This window comes from Salvelinus sp. IW2-2015, linkage group LG4q.1:29 (assembly GCF_002910315.2).
Source record: "Salvelinus sp. IW2-2015 linkage group LG4q.1:29, ASM291031v2, whole genome shotgun sequence".
NCBI lineage: Eukaryota > Metazoa > Chordata > Actinopteri > Salmoniformes > Salmonidae > Salvelinus > Salvelinus sp. IW2-2015.
Window position 1 is genome coordinate 84,345,400 of NC_036842.1, and position 20,727 is coordinate 84,366,126.

The window sequence follows — 20,727 nt, forward strand, 5'->3', positions numbered from 1 at the left end:
CATTGGCTACTTACAATGCTACAGTGAGTACTACTGTAAAGGGGGATACCTAGTCAGTTGTACAACCGAATGTCTTCAACTGAAATGTGTCTTCCGCATTTAACCCAACCCCTCTGAATCAGAGAGGTGCGGGGGGCTGCCTTAATCGACATCCACGTCATCTGCGTCAAGGGAACAGTGGGTTAACTGCCTTGCTTAGGGGCAGAACTACAGGTTACTGGCCCAACGCTCCTACCCACCAGGCTACCTGCTGCCCCTACTGAAGCTCGATTGTTGTTCTGACTAGATTATTTGTAATTTTGTTAAGTTAGTCAAATTAGGCAATTGTTTTCACAGCCCACCTATGCTCCAACTGTGTTTCCACAGGCATCCCATTCTGAGATATTTTTCCACTAATTGTCCTTTTGACAAATCAGATCAGCTCTTTTACTAATAACTGGGCAAAAGATCAGAATGTGTCTGCCTGTGTAAACGCAGTCTTATTGGCACTTTTCCAACAAAGCAAACATTTCATAGCAATGTTATTGAGTGGTTGAAAGTTGTCATAAAGTCTCCCATTTAGCATTTGTTTGTCTTTGTGTGTTCTAACCTTGGCACATGTCTATTCATGATTATTTTGTTTCATTCGGCAAGCTTTGGAAAGGAAGGGTAGCCCTCTCATGCAGTCAAATGACCTGGTGGCCTTATCGGTGGAATGGTATTAAAATCGTTAAAATCGTTTTGAAAAAATTAAGCTGAAAATCCGTTATTTCTATGTCAAAGATTTTGTTATATTTCAGTCTTCTGTGATGTATATAAAGTGTAATATTGGGGTCAAACTCAAAATAAAATACATTTCTACTCTTTATCTGACATGGTACAGGTGTCTTCTTTTTTAAAGCCATGTGTGTGAGGTGTATACTTTTGTTTCAAAGTAGATTTGTTTAAGACTACCAAGAAGCGCTCTATGTGACCCTGATTTAGCCCACTGCAGTAAAAGTTTTTAAGATGGTGTGATGGAGTTGATGTGAAGTCTCGTGCTGATCCTACGTAGTGTTGGAGAGAGCTCTCCCTCCTCTGTCTACTCCTCACTATGGCTGAATGGAGTGGGAGGAGAGGACTTCTGTCTGAACTAGGTTCCTGTCAAGCGCATTAGCCGTAGCCACTGACATTGACCCTAATGAGTTTGTAGGGCCAGGAAAGAATGGTGTATTGTCCATAGTTATGGAGGGCCATCAAGGGATCCTGTCATAAGATGTTAGATTCTATACACATCCAGGGTTTAGCTTTGACTTTGACTTCATGATCGTTTGAAAAAGTTCAGCCTAAAGTATGAGGTTAAGAGTGCTGTGAGCTGTTAGATGATGTGATTGAGGATGAGGAGTACTATTCAAGAAGGTTACTCCGATTAGTTTAACCTATTCATTCATATTAATCCGTAATCTATCTGTGCATCATATTTCAGTCCCTAGTCATATTTTTCAGTGGTTAGTCTCTTATCTAGTGGTTTTGGGTTACCCTGTCACCACAGTTTTAGTCTCCCATTGAAAGGGGTGGCATTGATTTATGTATTTAGCAAAAGGGAAATGGAGATGTAATGGTTGTTTGTACACCTGTGATATGAAGTGTGGTATATAGGGTATATGCAATTCATCATTGGCAGACTTGTTTTTTTCTCTCAATATACACACATACATCCAACATTATCCATCAACCTCAGTGATAGGCTATATGAAACATGCATGAGAGCACCAGCTGTTCCAGAAGACTGTGTGATCATGCTCTCCACAGCTGATGTGAGTAAGACCTTTAAACAGGTCAACATTCACAAGGCCGCAGGGCCAGACGGATGTGTACTGCGAGCATGCGCTGACCAACTGGCAAGTGTCTTCACTGACATTTTCAACCTCTCTCTGTGCGAGTCTGTAAAACAAATATGTTTTAAGCAGACCACCATTGTACCTGTGCCCAAGAACACTAAGGTAACCTGCCTAAATGACTACTGAACCATAGCACTCACGCCTGTAGCCATGAAGTGCTTTGAAAGGCTGGTCATGGCTCACATCAACACCATCATCCAAGAAACCCTAGACCCACTCCAATTTGCATACCGCACCAACAGATCCACAGATGATGCAATCTCTACTGCACTCCACACTTCCCTTTCCTACCTGGACAAAAGGAACACCTATGTGAGAATGCCATTCATTGACTACAGCTCAGCATTCAACACCATAGTGCCCTCAAAGCTCATCAATAAGCTAAGGACCCTGGGACTAAACACCTCCCTCTGCAACTGGATCCTGGACTTTCTGACAGGTGGTAAGGGTAGGAAACAACACATTCGCCAATCTGATCCTCAACACAGGGGCCCCTCAGGGGTGCGTGCTCAGTTCCCTCCTGTACTCCTCGTTCACTCATTACTGCACGGCAAGYCACGACTCCAACACCATCATTAAATTTGCCAATGACACAACAGTGCCTGATCAACGACGAGACAACCTACAGGGAGGAGGTCAGACCTGGCCGTGTGGTGCCAGGACAACAAGCTCTCCCACAATGTGATCAAGACAAAGGAGATTATTGTGGACTACAGGAAAAAGAGGACAGAGCACGCCCCCATTCTCATCGACGGGGCTGCAGTGGAGCAGGTTGAGAGCTTTAAGTTCCTTGGTGTCCACATCACCAACAAACTAACATGGTCCAAGCACACCAAGACAGTTGTGAAGAGGGCACAACAAAACCTTTTCCCCCTCAGGAGACTGAAAAGATTTGGCATGGGTCCTCAGATCCTCAAAAAGCTCTACAGCTGCACCATCGAGAGCATCCTGACTGGTTGCATCACTGCCTGGTATGGCAACTGCTCAGCCTCCGACCACAAGGCACTACAGGGGGTAGTTCGTATGGCCCAGTACATCACTGGGGCCAAGCTTCCTGCCATCCAGGACTTCTATACCAGGCGGTGTCAGAGGAAGGCCCTAAAAATTCAAAGACTCCAGCCACCCTAGTCATAGACTGTTCTCTCTGCTACTGCACGGCAAGCGGTACCAGAGTGCCAAGTCTAGGTCCAAGAGGCTTCTAAACACCTTCTACCCCCAAGCCATAAGTCTCCTGAACATCTAGTCAAATGGCTACCCAGACTATTTGCATTGCCCCCCTCTCCCCTCTCCCCTTCTTTACACCACTGCTACTCTCTGTTGTCATCTATGCATAGTCACTTTAATAACTCTACCTACATGTACATTCTACCCCCGCACATTGACTCTGTATCAGTACCCCACCTCTATATAGTTTCACTATTGTTATTTTACTGCTGCTCTTTAATTACTTGTTACTTTTATCTCTTATTCTTATCTGTATTTTTTTTAACTGCATTGTTGGTTAGGGGCTCGTAAGTAAGCATTTCACTGTAAGGTCTGTTGTATTCGGCACATACACACAAAAAAATATTTGGGGAGAGTTATGCCGTTGCATTTTGAGTGGGAATATCATTCTCCACTCTTTAATTGATAACAATTTGATCTACTATTTAAGGGAGAAAATTGCTCTCCTGCAGAAATGAGAGAGTGTGCATACATCTTCTGTCTGCTGTATAAACATTTTATTTAACCAGGCAAGTCAGTTAAGAACAAATTATTATTACAATAACGGCCTACCCCAGCAGAACACGGACGATYCTGGGCCAATTGTGCGCCACCCTATGGGACTCCCGATCACAGCCGGTTATGATACAGCCTGGATTCAAACCAGGTTGTCTGTAGCGACACCTCTAGCACTGAGATGCAGAGCCTTAGACCGCTGCGCCACTTGGTAGCTATTCTGCCCCAAGGAATTAAAAAAAAATAGATTACAGATACAAAAGCCTGTAAGATGGTCAATGGATTATGAAATTGTGTGTATGAAGACTGTAAGCCATCCTGATGATTGCCTATGAACTGTGGATCACTCAGACTCTCTTGTTTCCTGTGGTTGTAAATGTGATTAGACGTGTTCTCCTTGATGCTGTCAATTTCATCTTTACCTACCATGCTGCAGGGGTAACACACACACACACACACACACACACACACACACACAAACACAACAAAACCCACACACACACACACACACACACACACACACACACACACACACACACACACACACACACACACACACACACACACACACACACACACACACACACACACACACACACACACACACACACACACACACACACACACACACAAATACACACACACTCAAACATTTTGGACAGAGCTTAAATCATGCTCTTCTCAATAATAGGAACCCCCAGTAATGCCTTAGCAGGGCCACACCATAACTTTTACTGCCTCAGAAACCCGGATCCGGGAGCACCCCCCACCCCCACACACTGATTAGCATAGATAGCATAGCTCAGAAGTAGATAGTAGCATCTAAATATCATTAAATCACAAGTCCAAGACACCAGATGAAAGATACAGATCTTGTGAATAAAGCCACCATTTCAGATTTTTAAAATGTTTTACAGGGAAGACAAAATATGTAAATCTATTAGCTAAACACGTTAGCAAAATACACCACTATTCTAACTCCATCAGTTTCTTACTCCTTCAGGTGCTACACCAATTCGGCTCAACTAAGATATTGATAGCCAATAACCTATAAAAAAAACCATCAGATGACAGTCTGATAACATATTCATGGTATAGATAGTTTTTGTTAGAAAAAAGTGCATATTTCAGGTAGAAATCACAGTTTACAATTGCACCGACCATCACAAATCCACTAGAATTACTAGATAGAGCAACGTGTATGACCAATTTACTCATCATAAAACATTTCATAAAAATAGACAAAGCATAGCAATGGAAAGACCCAGTTCTTGTGATTTCAGACCATATTCAGATTTTCTAAGCGTTTTTCAGCGAAAACACAATAAATCGATAAGTTAGCATACTACATGTTCCAACGTTACCAGAGCATCGATTCCAGCCAAAGAGCGCTATAACGTAACCACCGCCAAAAGATATTAATTTTTTCACTAACCTTCTCAGAATTCTTCCGATGACACTCCTGTAACATCATTTTACAACATACATATACAGTTTGTTCGAAAAGGTGCATATTTAGCCATACAAAACCGTGGTTACACAATGAAAATACTAGGAAATCAAGCCTCAATATGTCTGACGTCATCTATCAGAGTGATCTAGTTTAATTAAAAGCTAATCATATTACTTGACTAAAAAATACAGGGTTGACAGGAATCGAAAGACAAATTAGTTCTTAAGCAACCGCTGATTTACATTTTTAAAATTATCCTTACTTTTCAATACAGGGTTGGCCAAGTGAAGCTATACCAAACAAAATGGCGATATGTGCGTTTAAAATATTTCGACAGAAACACGGTTTATATATTAAATATTGCTTACTTTGAGCTGATCTTCCATCATATTCTTGGGCAATGTATCCTTTCTTGTTATAAACGTCTTTTGGTCGATAGATGTCCTCTGTCCTTCGAAATGTCCAGCACCAACGACCGACTCCCTAAAACGTGTGTCCAAACTTTCAGAACGCACAACAAAGAAATTCCTCAAAATCGCACTAAACGGATATAAATTGATATAAAACGGTTCAAATTCACTACATTATGATGTTTTTAACAACTATAACGACTGAAAACATGACCGGGAAAATATTGCTGGTTAGAAAACGACTTGGAACGAGACAGGTCCGATGGCCTTCACGCTTGAGGCGCACGTTGAGAAAGAACGGTCTCTGTACATTTTGGTCATTTATAATGGCTGTGAACGTCCCATCCACTTCATTGAAAACGTGATGACGTACAGACACCCAGAGGAAGACGTAGGCAGTGTCGGTTTCTCATAGCATTCACTGTGGCCATATAAACAGACCCCAGATCAGAGGTAAAAATTTCTGAAATCTGAACCCTGTCATGAAAAGTGCTGTAGAAATTGTTCTGTACCACTCAGAGACAAAATTTCAACTCCTATAGAAACTATAGACTGTTTTCTATCCAATAATAACATAATATGCATATTGTACGATCAAGAATTGAGTACGAGGCAGTTTAATTTGGAAATGTAAAAAAAAAAATAATGCCAACAGCTCCCCTATTGACAAAAGGTAACAAGCCACTGAAAAGGAGACCCACTGGTACTGTCTGTGGGTTGGAGAGGAGGATAGGTGGGAGAATGGAGGGCACCTGTTTCAATTCGGTCCTCCTCTAGGCCCAGCACCATCTGTCCTCTCCTGCTCTCCTCTCTCGTTCTCTCCATCTCTCTGAGGACGTGGGCTGTAGAACAGGTGGTGGTGAAGAGCTGTGAAACCTGAGGAGGGCAGGAGTAACCTTACACCCCACCAGTACAGTACATGTCCTAGTTCTGCTATGGCTTACTTTGGATTCTGAAGCACAAAAAAGCGACATGTAGTGGTGAATGCTAAAGAGCAGAATGCGAAATGTGTTGTGTGCGTGTGTATGATAATGTTTCAACCATAAAGGTAGACTCAGATATATGACGTAGATGTAGAAAGTAAACGGCATAGTGAATACATTTCCTCAACAACTAAGAGCGTTGAAGCTGTGACGCTCAACTTCTCCACTGTTTGGCCCTGCACATGCGCAGATAATTGTGTGTGTGAAACTGAGGTCTTGCCAGGGATTTTTCTGCATCGAAATATATTGTACGGTCCACCAAAGTGTTTTGCGGGCCTCCTATGTCCAAAAAGAAAAAACAATGATATGGACCTATATGCGGTGTGTGTGTGCCTGTGTGTGTCTCTTCAATCAATCAATCAATCAATTAAATGTATTTATAAAGCCCTCTTACATCAGCTGATGTCACAAAGTGCTGTTCAGAAACCCAGCCTAAAACCCCAAACAGCAAGCAATGCAGGTATAGAAGCACGGTGGCTAGGAAAAACTCCCTAGAAAGGCCAGTACCTAGGAAGAAACCTAGAGAGGAACCAGGCTATGAGGGGGGGGCCAGTCCTCTTCTGGCTGTGCCGGGTGGAAATTATAACAGAACATGGCCAAGATGGTTCAAATGTTCATAGATGACCAGCAAGGGTAAAAATAATAATAACCACAGTGGTTGTAGAGTGCAACAGGTCAGCACCTCAGGAGTAAATGCAGTTGGCTTTTCATAGCCGATCATTCAGAGTATCTCTACCGCTCCTGCTGTCTCTAGAGAGTTGAAAAACAGCAGGTCTGGGACAAGTAGCACGTCCGGTGAACAGGACAGGTTCTATAGCCTCAGGCAGAACAGTTGAAACTGGAGCAGCAGCACGACCAGGGGACTGGGGACAGCAAGAAGTCAATCAGGCCAGTAGTCCTGAGGCATGTCCATTTCAATGGGAACTGTCTTGAAAACCTACAACCTCAGATTTCTCACTTCCTGTTTGGATTTCTCCTCAGGTTTTTGCCTGCCGTATGAGTTCTGTTATACTCACAGACATCATTTAAACAGTTTTAGAAACTTCAGAGTGTTTTCTATCCAAAACTAATAATACTATCAATGGATATTAGTAACTGGGACTGAGGAGCAGGCCGTTTACTCTGGGCACCTTTCATCCAAGCTACTCAATACTGCCCCTGCAGCCATAAGAAGTTAAACAGACAGCTTGGTGCTTTCAACATGTCAATACCTCTCACAAAGACAAGTAGTCAATCACTCCTCTACATAGAGCCAGGAGAGATTGACATGCCTGTTATTGATTTTAGCTCTCTGCATACATTTAAGGGCCAGCCGTGCAGCTCTGTTCTGTGCCAACTGTGATTTGCCTATGTTACTCTTTGTGGCACTTGATCATATGAATGGGCAGTAGTCCAGGTGCGACAAAACTAGGGCCTGTAGGACTTGTCAGGAAAGCATAGCAGCGCTTTATTACAGACAGACCTCTCCCCATCTTAGTTACCATTGCACCAACATGTTTTGACCATGACAGATTAGCTGTTTAGTCTCCCCAACTTGCTCAATTTCGACATTATTCATTACAATATTTAGTTAAGGTTTAGGGTTTAGTGAATGATTTGTCCCAAATACAATGCTCTTCATTTTTGTATGTTTATTTCTTGCCATCATTTCTAAAACTGACTGCAGCTCTTTGTTAAGTGTTGCAGTGATTTCACTTGCTGTGATAGCTGATGTGTATCATATTGAGTGATCAGCATACAAAGATACGCAGGCTTTACTCAGTGCCAGTGGCAGGTCATTAGTAAAGATTGAAAAAAGTAAAGGGCCTAGACAGCTGCCCTGGGGAATGCCTGACGCTACCTGGATTATGTTGGAGGGAGTTGCATTAAAGAACACCCTCTGTTTTCTTTTAGACAGGTAACTTTCGATCCAAGATATATGTAATGCCATAACACAGGTTTTTTCCATCAGCAGATTATGATTATGACTGAAGTCTAAAAAAACAGCTCCCACAATATTCTTATTATCAATTTCTTTTGGCCAATAATCAGTCATTTGTGTGCCGTATATGTTGAGTACCCTTCCCTATAAGCGTGCTGAAAGTCTGTTGTTAATTTGTTTACTGTGAAATAGTACTGTATCTGGTCAACCCCAATTTTTTCCTAAAGTTTACTAAGGGTTGGTAACAGGCTGATTCGTCGGCTGTTTGAGCCAGTAAAGGGTGCTTTGCTATTCTTGGTTAGCGAAATGACTTTTGCTTCCCTCTAGGCCTGAGTGCACACACTTTCCTGTAGGCTTAGAAGGAATTAGGTCTGACCCCAATTAGTCGACTGGTCGATTGTTTGGTCAATAGGCTGTTGGTCGACCAAGATTTCTTTTGTCAAGCAATTTGTGCACATTCATTGTTTCATACATTTATTGTGTGAATTGCTTCTATTTGATTGTTAGTCTATCAATTCCCCATGACATGTATCACCAGTAGTACATTTATCGTTAATTCCTATAATTATAATTTCTATAATTCAATATATTATTATTGCATTATTTTACCGTTCTCATTGTCAGAGTGGACACGTTGTTTGCAGAGTGCACAACCTACTGTATGCTACACCTGTGAGAAATGTGTTTTGGTTTATTTGGTTAATTTAATTTACTGAGTTTTGTCAATTTAGTCATTTTATTTTGTTTGCTCTGATCCAGTGGAAACATCATAAAATTGGCCTACCTAATTACTTCTTATCCCTTTCGCAAATAGCCTACAGCTGTGTCTGTCCCAAGCTAACTGGCACGGGAAACTCTGAGGGCCCTGAATATTTTATACAATACTGCAAGTTTGCTAGCATGAGCTTCGGGCTGGACCCAAGTTAATAGTTTATACAATGTTTCAAGTTTGTTGCAGACAGGCCATTCGTATGTACGGGCACATGGTGAGACCCAGATGCAGACACGGGAGGTAGATGGTTCGAGTCTCTGATATTTATTAGTATCCAAGGGGCAGGCAAGAGAATGGTCATGGACAGGCAAAAGATCATAACAAGGTCAGAGTCCAGGAGGTACAAAGTGGCAGGCAGGTTCAAGGTCAGGGCAGGCGGGTTCAGAGTCAGGGCAAGCAAGGTTCAAAACCGGGAGGACTAGCAAAACAGAGAATAGAAAAAAGCAGGAGCATGGGAAAAAAACAATGGTTGACATGACAAGACAAGACGAACTGGCACAGAGAGACAGGAAACACAGGGATAAATACACCGGGGAAAATAAGCGACACCTGGAGGGGGTGGAGACAAGCACAAGTACAGGTGAAACAGATAAGGGTGTGACAGCGTAGCCAACGTGATTTTGAGATTCAAAGACATTATTATAAATTAAATGAAACTGTTCCACGAAAATGTGCATATGAAAACCATAACTGCCGCGCAGATTGGTAGAAATAGTCAGATAAAGTGGCATTCAATGTAAGAAAGGTTTGCGACTCCACGTGTGGTCCTATTACCAGCAATTTCAGGAGAGTAACGGCAGAATCTGTAAAAGCCAGCAGTAGCGGGAGGAGGATGGTTGGGTCAGGTTAAGTTTTTTTCTTCTGGTTATCTTGATCTCTGGCTCCCTCTTGAGTAATTTGTGTCTTATTTCATCAAACAGAGGCTTAAAGCATCAGACAAGCTCAATGCATGAAGTTGATTTCATTAAAACACATAGGGTGTGGCTATATATGTGAAAATACACATTTTCAAATGTCGATCAATCGATTAGTCGAAAGTACAGAATATTTAGATAAAGTACACAAGACGGCTTTTGGTCGACCAATATTTTTTGGGGTCGGGACAGCCTTAAGAATGAAGATATGGCAAATAGGAGTGGCAATATAATCCGCTTTCATCCTCAGTGATTTTCCATCCAAGTTGTCAGACCCAGGTGACTTGTCATTGTTGATAGACAGTAATCCTTTTTTCACCTCTTACACACTCACTTTACAGAAAAGAAATTACAATGCTTATCTTTCATATTTGGTCAGTTATGCATGGATGTGTAGGTTCAGCATTTGTTGTTGCCATGTCATGCCAATCTTGCTAATTAAAAAGTAATTGAAGTAGTTGGCAATATCAGTGGGTTTTGTGATGAATGACCATCTGATTCAAGTAATGATGAAGCTTTTAGCCCAACATTTCATTTAAAGTGCTCCAAAGTGTTTTAATATTATCCTTTATATTATTTGTATTTGTTTCACAGTACAGTTTATTTTAGTTTTGATTAGTCACATGATTTCTCCATTTGCAGTATGTTTGCCAATCAGCTGTGTTGCCAGACTATTTGCCATTTACTTTGCCTCATCCAGGCTGCATCACATCCGGCCGTGATTGGGAGTCGCATAGGGCGGCGTACAATTGGCCCAGTGTCATCCGGGTTTGGCCGGGGTAGGCCGTCATTGTAAATAAGAATTTGTTCTGGGGCGGCTGGTAGCCTAGTGGTTCGAGCATTGGGCCAGTAACCGAAAGGTTGCTGGATTGAATCCCCGAGCTGACAAGGTAAAAATATGTAGTTCTGCCCCTGAACAAGGCAGTTAACCCACTGTTCCCCGGTAGGCTGTCATTGTAAATAAGATTTTGTTCTTAACTGACTTGCCTAGTTAAATAAAAATCCCTCTCAACCATACAATTTTTCAARTTCTCATCAAACCACAGGGATTGAACCGGTTTTACAGTCATGTTCTTAATGGGTACATTTTTATTAGTAACTGGAATAATCTATTTCATTCATGCATCAAGTGCAGCGTCTGGTTGATCTTCAACATAGGAATCACTACAATACATATTGTATGATCTCTTATACACTATATTAGGCCCAGCCTTTGGAACTTTGGGTTTCATAGATATGGCTACTATATTATGATCACTACATCCGATGGATGTGGGTACTGCTTTAGAGCAGATTTCTGCAGTATTAGCAAAGATGTGGTCAATGCACGGATTATTTAATTCCTGTGATGTTTGTAAATATCCTGTTAAATGATAACCTGAACCAGGTTTTTCCCTGGGAACCGAGATGTTTCTCACTATAGAGCTGTCAATGATGACAGCTGGTAAAATTGCAGAGGAGGTGGTTTAGGAGACCCCTGAGGACCGATGGGAGATGGGGCCCAATGGACCATCGTGGCTGATGAAGGGGCCGGAGTCTCAAACACCCTCACGATCCCATGAGAGAGGAGCTCAGAAGGTCGGTAGGATCTCCATGGGTTGGAAACAGGGTAAAGGACGATGCCGCTGCAACCTCCAAGGCCAGGGGGTTGAAGCTGTCTGAATTGGACTTCTCAAAGTGACATGTTTCCATTGATTGATAGCGGGATTGGGATCGGAACCAGTGGCGTCCGCTAGGTCCTCTAGAACCGTCGGTCTCCCCCAGGCGGGGGAGACTTCCCCGGTGAAAGGTCCCTGTGAAGCACTGGCCAGTCAGTCAAAGAATGGAACGACGTCCAGCCTGAGGTGTAGAGAAGGAGAAGGTAGGTGGCTGTGGTTTCCCCAAAAAATTGCGCAACGCTGTGACAGCTTGGTCCTATAGTTCTCCGCTAGCAGGCAGTTGTTGCATTGAAAATGCAGTCTGTCCACAGTGTTCCCGAAAAGAGCATAGTAAACACAACTCCTATAACGCAGGAAACATTCTCCTTTTCCTCTGAATGGGGAGGCCTCCATGAGAAGAGGCAGTCCCAAATCGGGAAAATCCAAGCAGCTATCTTAGCTTGATGGCTAGCAGTTTAGCTAGCAGGATTAGTATCAGCGGTGTAAAGTACTTAAGTAGAAATACTTTAAAGTACTACTTATATATCAATGATGTCACTCTTGCTGCTGGTGATTCTCTGATCCATCTCTATGCAGACGACACCATTCTGTATACATCTGACCCTTCTTTGGACACTGTGTTAACAAACCTCCAAACGAGCTTTAATGCCATACAACACTCATTCCGTGGCCTCCAACTGCTTTTAAATGCTAGTAAAACTAAATGCATGCTCTTTAACCCGATTGCTGCCCGCACCCGCCAACCCGACTAGCATCACTACTCTGGATGGTTCTGACTTAGAATATGTGGACAACTACAAATACCTAGGTGTCTGGTTAGACTGTAAACTCTGCTTTCAGACTCACATTAAGCATCTCCAATCCAAAATTAAATCTAGAATCGGCTTCCTATATCGCAACAAAGCATCCTTCACTCATGCTGCCAAACATACCCTCGTAAAACTGACCATCCTACCAATCCTTGACTTTGGCGATACAAATCGCCAAATACAAAATAGCCTCCAACACTCTACCCGGCAATTTGGATGTAGTCTATCACAGTGCCATCCGTTTTGTCACCAAAGCCCCATATACTACCCCCCACTGCGACTTGTATGCTCTCGTTGGCTGGCCCTCGCTTCATATTCGTCGCCAAACCCACTGGCTCCAGGTCATCTATAAGTCTTTGCTTGGTAAAGTCCCGCCTTATCTCAGCTCACTGGCCACCATAGCAGCACCCACCCGTAGCACGCGCTCCAGCAGGTATATTTCACTGGTCATTTTTGATTTGTATTTTTTTATTTGACCTTTATTTAACCAGGTAAGCTAGTTGAGAACAAGTTCTCATTTACAACTGCGACCTGGCCAAGATAAAGCAAAGCAGTGTGACACAGACAACAACACAGTTACACATGGAGTAAACAATAAACAAGCCAATAACACAGTAGAAAAAAGAAAGTCTATATACAGTCATCCCCAAAGCCAACACCTACTTTGGCCGCCTTTCCTTCCAGTTCTCTGCTGCCAATGACTGGAACGAACTGCAAAAATCACTGAAGCTGGAGACTTGTATCTCCCTCTCTAACTTTAAGCATCAACTGTCAGAGCAGCTGTACACAGCCCATCTGTAAATAGCACACCCAACTACCTCATCACCATATTGTTATTTTTGTTGTTGTTGCTCTTTTGCACCCCAGTATCTCTACTTGCACATCATCATCTGCACATCTATCACTCCAGTGTTAATGCTAAATTGTAATTTTTTCACCTCTATGGCCAATTTATTGCCTTACCTCCCTAATCTTACTACATTTGCACACACTGTGCATAGATTTTTCTATTGTGTTATTGACTGTACGTTTGTTTCTGTGTAGCTCTGTGTTGTTGTTTTTGTCGCACTGCTTTGCTTTATCTTGGCCAGGTCGCAGTTGTAAATGAGAACTTGTTCTCAACTGGCCTACCTGGTTAAATAAAGGTGAAATAAAAAAAAGAAAAGTATTTTTTGGGGGTATCTGTACTTTATATTTTTGCCAACTTTTACTTTTACTTCACTACATTCCTAAAGAAAATAATGTACTTTCTACTCCATACATTTCCCCTGACACCCAAAAGTACTTGTTGCATTTTGACAGGAAAATGGTCCAATTCACACACTAATCAAGAGAACATCCCTGGTCATCCCTACTGCCTCTGATCTGGCGGACTCACTAAACACAAATGCTTAGTTTGTAAATTATGTCTGAGGGTTGGAGTGTGCCCCATCCGTAAATAAAATAAAAACAAGAAAATTGTGCCATCTGGTTTGCATAATATAAAGAAGTTAAAATGATTTATACTTTGACTTTTGATACTTTTAGTCCAAATACTTTTAGTCTTACTCAAGTAGTATTTTACTGGGTGACTTTCACTTTTACTTGAGTCATTTTCTATTAAGGTATCTTTACCTGTTATGGTTTTGCATATCTTTCAAGTATGACAATGGGGTACTTTTAGTCAAAAACAACAAACCGCTGCGTCTACCTTTAATACAGTGCCTTCGGAAAGTATTCAGACTCATTTTGTTACGATACAGCCTGATTCTAAAATGGAGTAGATATTTTTTTACACACAGTATCCCATAATGACAAAGTGAAAACAGGTTTTTAGACATTTTTGGCAATTTATWAAAAAAAAAAAACAGAAATACATTTTTGAATAAGGCTGTAACGTAACAAAATGTGGAAAAAGTCAAGGAGTCTGAATACTTTCCGAAGGCACTGTATGTGGCTCCAGTGGCCTTATGCTCACCTTACATTGACCTGATGGAGTTCTACTGGCCAAAGAGACTGTTATGGTTTTGCAGGTTGAATAAGAACAAGGTTGTGTGGCAAAGGTGAGGGCAGATCAGTGAGACAGTGTGATGGATTCTTTCTCTTTGGATATGTGCCTTAGTCCTACAGAAGCATCCCTGACTGGCCTCCTCTTGGACAAGCTGTCACTGGCAACACAGATGATTATTACACGATTATAGATATGATTTTCAATGCACAAATTCTGTAGGCTTGTTCTTTCTGATAAACCTCAATAATAATTATGTTTACTAAAAAAGCATCCCAGTATTTTAGCTGAATTTGTTATCATCACTGTAGATGAACCAGTTAATGAGGTTTGATTAGTGTTTTGTATGTTCATGATATTAATGTACTAGTAAATATTTTGCATACTTAGTGATGTATACAGGGACTGTCATTTGAAGAAAATGGAGGTGCATTGCATCCTGGGATTGTTCAGCAGTTGGTTGTTTTGCTTAAGTGAACAGAGAGATCGGGGTGAGACAGGGTTGAGGTGGGGTTGAGACGGGGGAGAGGCTGCCTACCCAGGTAAACCTGCAAACGGAGAACTCCCTGGCCTGCCTCTCACTGGGCCCCTGGTTATTGGAAGGACCCTGCTATACACAATGACACCACACTACATCATCATCATCTTAAACGCCTCCTGCAGTAACTCTGTGGTCAGTGTGTCATTTGGTGCTTCCACTAGCTATCTTAGTGGACATTCTAATACATTAGGTTGCATGACCAAGGTTTATTAAGTATCTATTCATTTTTACTGAATGCCTTATCATAACCTGTTCAACCACCTTAGTCACATCATAGAGAAATATTTAGTACTCTGTAATGTGCTTATATTGACATGGTTAAGGAAGTGTGGTGTCAAACTGCAAGATGAATTCACTTGGAAGGAAAAATACAGTATCTAAGTGCTTCTCTTCCGACTCAGGATGTATTGCAGCCACTTTCCAGTTATAGTGATTGTTAAACCTATTTTCATCTGAGAACCAGTGGTGGCACAGAATTTAGGCTACCATTTAAGGATCACTATTGATTTAATTAAGAATGTATTTTCTATTCTAGTTAGTGAATGTTATACCATGTCCTCATTGGTCTGAAACTTGAGCTCTAAACCAAAGAAAATTTGTGTAGGTAATTACAATTGTGAGGAGGGTTTCTTTCTCAAGAATTAGAATTTACCATCAATGATCAAGGAATGATGATGTTACAGCATAGATATTTGCAAATTGTAATCAATGTAAAAAATATGTAAAATACTATGTAGCTTGAACTGAATGTCAGTATGGCATATTGGCATTTACTTAGCACCTCAAACAAACCATATGACACAGAATACCTCATATGGAAATCTGTCATATCATTTGTGTGAAAGTGACAAGAAACTGAAAAAGCCATGCTGCAACCCTATTTGTGGAGATGGCTGCTCCCCAGATGGTTGTTTAATTCAGTCATTAAAGAGCCGTTTGGCCCACGGCCAAAGCTAATCCACAAGCAATCTGTGGAACATAAATATTAATGGCTGACCTCTCACTCCAAGGGGTAAACAGCATCATATAAATTAATTAACTTGTGAAAAGTACCATTCTCATCTCATGCCTAATTGATTTTCTTGTGTGAGATAGACTGTCACTGGCTTACAGTAGGTGTCAAAGATAAATGTTTATCAAATATGATCAATCGTACCACTCTGTATAAGTACAAGTCAGTTTATCGCAGCCTCATTAGTCTCAAACCCATTGATAGTGTCTCATTGAAAGTCCTTACTGAATGAGTTTTAGGGTGGTCCCTGTTATTGTAGGATAGATGTTCAAACACACTGATACTTGGAGAGATTTGGGGAACGTTGTGTGGACTGTTTGACCCAGTGTTTGAAGCAGACAAGCCAGTCTGGATGATTTAAACGTAGCGGGGCACCATCTGAACCAGTTTTTATACTGTACTATACACTCTGTACTATAAACTATACCTGGATCAGATCATTTCTCTGATAGACCAACTAAGTAATGGATTAAACTGTGAAACTAAGCTCTCGTTGCCAGATGTTTTGGATCAGACTGTAGCAAAGCAGAAGCTGGCTGATGGAGTCTGGCTGATTTTGGGTCCCAGATAGACTCCTTGACCCTCCATCTGTACAGACCTGTACACTTGCCTCACTGCCTGTAGGAATGCTTCCCTCACTCTCCCTTACCAAACTATAGTTCAATGTTCTGTGGAAGAAATCCTGCTTCCATTTTTTATGGAAGCATAACTATATGAAATATTGAATAGCACATTCCTGAGGCTGTTTAGCTGAATATGCCCTTCCCTTGTTTGATATACTGTACAATAGAGAGATCAACCCTGGTGTCTAAACCTCACTTCCTATTTTATCAATCACTAGCTGCTCCACAGAGTATGACCGAGTTCCAGACTGCAGGAACATTGTTATTTATTTATTTTATTTGTTGAACCTTTATTTAACTAGACAAGTCAGTTAAGAACATATTCTTATTTTACAATGACGGCCTACCCCGGCCAAACCCTACAACGCTGGGCCAATGGTGACCCACCCTATGGGAATCCCAATCACGGCCAGTTGTGATAGAGCCTGGAATCGAACCAAGGTCTGATATGCAGTGCCTTAGACCTCTGAGCCTAAAGATGTAGGATCTTAATTTGACCAGTTTCTCACAGCAAAATACTCCTGCAGCAACAGGAAATGTGAATTTTTCTGTGGATTATAATAAATGGACATTTTTAGTTAGGGCAAATCAAATCAGAAATGTAAAAGTGGAAATTACAAACTTTAGAAGCCTTTTTAAACCTTGAATACACTACAAGTTTGCATTTCCCACTGTGCAGGAAATGTCTTGCAACAACAGGGTGAAGAAATAAAGATCTGTAAGGTGACAGTCAGTCACATTTATGCAGGTCTTCTCCCCTGCCTGTCCTCCTACTGTGTGATAATGGGAGATGTCACCTAGGTTGGGTTATTGATGACCAGCAGCCAAGCTGCAATTGGAGGAACTCATTAACATGTAAAACAGGGTATTCATTTCCCAGTGAACGGGAAAGAGCCCCAGATACCTTTGTTCCAACTACCCTATTTTAGTGACCCCAACGTGATACTTAAATGATCATTAGCCCTGTACATCCTTCATCCATGCATTCCTGTTACCTGTGCCTTGGTACTCTGTAACAGCATTATTGTAGTTACTCCAGACCACCATGTGTTGCTCAGCACAGCAGTAGCAGCTAGCTAGTAGCTACACATTTCTTCCCCCAAGACACATTTCTTCCCCCTGTAACTTTGAGGTGACCTGGATTACTGCTTTCAAGAGAGGGAAGCCTCACCCCAGAGCAGCAGGGATGTCTCGTTGACATCATCTCCTTATGAATATTGCAATAAGAATAGCAAACCCTGTCTTCACATCAGGTTGCTGTAATTCATTCTGGCTGGCTACTACTGCTCCACTGTGGAGGTCTGGAAGTCCCAGTGGAACGGCTGTGGTTTAGCTGGGCTGAGACTAGTGAGAGGAACCTCTTCAGGTGATTCACATTGTTCACACTTGCTACAGTGTAGGTCCTATGTGTTGCCTGTGTTCACCCTTCAGTACTCAGGTGACTGAGTTGCCCTGAAATTCTTTGTGGATCTGTGTAATCTGAGGGAAATATGTGTCTCTCTATCTCTCTCTCTCGATTCTCTCTCTCGCCCCTATTGTAATGCAAATGTCTCTTTTCCTTTCTTCACTGCATGAGATTAGCACGGAGGGTTGTGACCAACTAACCAGCTGTGTGTGTGTCTGTGCTATGTGTGTGTGGTGTGTGTGTGGTGTGTGTGTGTGTGTGTGTGTGTGTGTGTGTGTGTGTGTGTGTGTGTGTGTGTGTGTGTGTGTGTGTGTGTGTGTGTGTGTGTGTGTGTGTGTGTGTGTGTGTGTGTGTTGTGTGGTGTGTGTGTGTGTGTGTGTGTGTGTTTAAATTTAGCCCTCCCCTCATTTGTTTTTTTGTTACTTTTTCAATAATTCTTCTATCGTATACATTTCATGACACTGTTGATGACGACAATGTAGGTCCTTCCTTGTTGCCGTACATTGTATGCTATTCTGAACGTGTGGATAATGCATTAAGAAAGGCTTGCACCTAGTTTGCCCATTAACATTAATGATGGTGTAGAATTGTAATCATACGCCTGATTCTGTGTATTCAGAATTTCCATAATGTACCTCCATAAAATCAATGCTAATGGTTGAAGTGCTCTACAGTTCTATTGAAGGCACAGCCTAAGGCTGAACTATTTCCACCAGTGGAGGCTGCTGAGGGGAGGACGGCTCATAATAATGGCTGGAACGGAGTGAATGGAATGGCGTCCAACACATGAAAACCATGCTTGCTGACTCTGAGCAGGCGGAGAGTTAAGTTAACCCCTCGTGCTCACTGCCTAAAGCAGAGTGGATTTCACTAATGTTACAGCCTTGTACTAGGCTACTGGTTCCCCTCAGGAGATAGACGGAAATACATGTATCATATTTGAAATACTTACACTCAATTAATTATCTTCCACTCATTGGTAAAATATAAACTGCAGTGGCTAAATTCCTTTATGGTTTTAAGGCTGCACACCATAAGTTCATGACCTATGGTGCTGATATGAGAGGAAAGGAAGGAGCCAGACAGACACCCACATTAGCATCTCAGACCCTGAGTGTCAGGAGACAGTGGATTACAGCTGTAATCTGCTAGATTGGCTCATGTATTGCCAGTAATCTGCCATGTTGCCTCTGACCTGGCATTGAGATAACTGCCTGTCAGGGAGCTTAGCACCCAGGCAACCCAACCAGCTGCATTCAGGGGAGGACAGCTTTGGGTTACCGTCCACGAAACCTAACCTAGGAGAATCCTGACCTGGTCTCGGACCTGTTTGTCTTGCCATGCGTGATGTAATGGCCATAGGAGTTGGCGAGACAGCACGAACAGATCTGAGTCCAGGCTAGGAGAATCCAGCCTCTGGTACACTGGACTAGGTCTGTGTTCTAATGGCAGATGGAGGGGATGTTGAAGTCTGGTCTTCGGTGTAGCATGACCTTTCTTGTGCCCTGAGGTAGATGTTTGCTGAGTGAAACAACACATTTTTATTACCGACCAGGTGTTACATTTTGATGGACAGGATCATGATCGCAGTAATGGTTGTACATTGTTTTCATTCCCTCATTGGACACATGGTTCAACTTCATTCACTCCCTCTCTCTCTTGCTCTTTCTCTCTCTGTCAGTCAGTCAGTCTGTCTCTCTCTCTTTCAATCTCTCTGTCTCTCTATCTCTCTGTCAGTCTGTCGCTCTCTCTCGCTCTGTCCCTCAAGGTAAGGACATGTCTAGTGCAACAGTGCAGAGGGTTGTTCTGTTCTCCTCCTCATTGCTTTCTCTCTCTTTTACTCCCTTTCCTTTCCTCTGTGTTCCTGCCGGGACTGGGATCTCTGTGATCTCTGTGAGCTCTGTGAGCTCTGGGATCTCTGTGAGCTCTGGGATCTCTGTGAGCTCTGTGAGCTCTGGGATCTCTGTGAGCTCTGTAGTAGAAGGCTGTAGTGCTGATGTGATCAGAGCAGACTGCATGGTGTTGTGTGAGGCAGGCAGGCCATGCCAGAGCTGTGCCCCTTAACAGCTCAGCCTCTGTGCAGCCACTTGTTTCGGGTCACACCTTGCACTGTCACTTCAGCTTTATGGACATTTTTGACTAGTCAAGTGTAGTCTAATTCAGTACACTGGATGGAATGGGTGTCAGCCCTGAGCGTGACTACCAAACCACACAACTGGCCTCTCATCCTCTTAGAAAAGGAGCACATTCAAGTATTGAGTAAACTGGGAGAAGTGGTATGTAAGTAGGGAATGTTTGGCGAGAGTTTGGTAAGAGCTGTTATTTGCTGTTTCTTCCTCAACTGAGGGGGTGTGTGGAGTGTGAGCTGCACATTTAGAAAACAAATACAAATGAAGAAGTCCTGCTAACAAGTTGATTAGATATTCCTATTTGCCAAATTAATGAGGAGTGATGGCTTGGGCTGGCCACTTAATACTGAGTTGCTCTCTTGGCTGACTGCATATCAAGCACATCTTTCTACCAAATCAGATTGGTAAAAGATAGCTAGCTATTTTTAATAGGTTCATTCATCCAAGTCAATCAATGATAGCTCTGGTACTATGGCAGTTCTGGGTTACTAATTAGTTACCAATGACTTACCAATGACTTACCAATGACTTA

At 42.2% G+C, this 20,727-nt stretch overlaps 1 pseudogene; it reads right to left on the bottom strand.

The window, feature by feature from the left end:
- LOC111961041 (L-lactate dehydrogenase B chain-like) overlaps window positions 1–20,084 on the bottom strand; it is a 31,186-nt pseudogene extending 11,102 nt beyond the window's left edge.
- Window positions 20,085–20,727: the final 643 nt, after the last annotated feature.